Source organism: Salmo salar, chromosome 07 (genome assembly GCF_965601325.2).
Source record: "Salmo salar chromosome 07, fSalSal1, whole genome shotgun sequence".
NCBI lineage: Eukaryota > Metazoa > Chordata > Actinopteri > Salmoniformes > Salmonidae > Salmo > Salmo salar.
The window spans coordinates 28,063,366-28,063,958 of NC_138297.1; the positions used below are offsets into that span (position 1 = coordinate 28,063,366).

The 593-nt window shown below is 43.8% G+C and overlaps 1 non-coding gene across 1 annotated transcript; it reads right to left on the minus strand.

Annotated features, from left to right (window-relative positions):
* Nucleotides 1-274: 274 nt before the first annotated feature.
* On the minus strand, nucleotides 275-348 carry trnan-guu (transfer RNA asparagine (anticodon GUU)). Its single transcript has one exon. It is a non-coding gene; the product is annotated as a tRNA-Asn (tRNA).
* Between the last annotated feature and the right edge of the window lie 245 nt (nucleotides 349-593).

The window sequence follows — 593 nt, forward strand, 5'->3', positions numbered from 1 at the left end:
ACAGAGACTTGTGATTATATTTACCCTCAGCAGGACAAAGTCTCATGGAAGCTCACTACAAGTCAGGAAGTTTCACATTGCTACAATCTGAAGAATGTCATCCATGGGTGGTGTCGAAGCACCAATCTTTAGATAGATTGTCAAACACAATAACTGACTGCACTAGAGAGGCTTGTGTTGGCATTGACCCTCAGCAGGACAAAGTAACAGGGAATCTCATTACAGGTCCAGGATGTCACATCCGCATCATGGAGCACAACAAACTGAAAACTCTCATCCCTGGGTGGGCTCGAACCACCAACCTTTAGATTAACAGTCTAACGCGCTAACCAATTGCGCCACAGAGACTTGTTGTGTGTCTGACCCTGACACTTGATCGCTGGCCATCCGTGATCTCATCCAACTGTACATGGAGTTTACGAAACAACAACACTTTGTTCCAATGGCTGTGTCAACGTGCATCGAAAGTGCCGCAACATTTTCAAGGAAGAAGCCATGTAGTTTTCTAACGTTTGTTAGCTTTTTGAATAGCCTTAAAAGGGCAAAAATGTAGCACAATGTTCGTCAGCGCAACATTATATAAAAAGGCATCT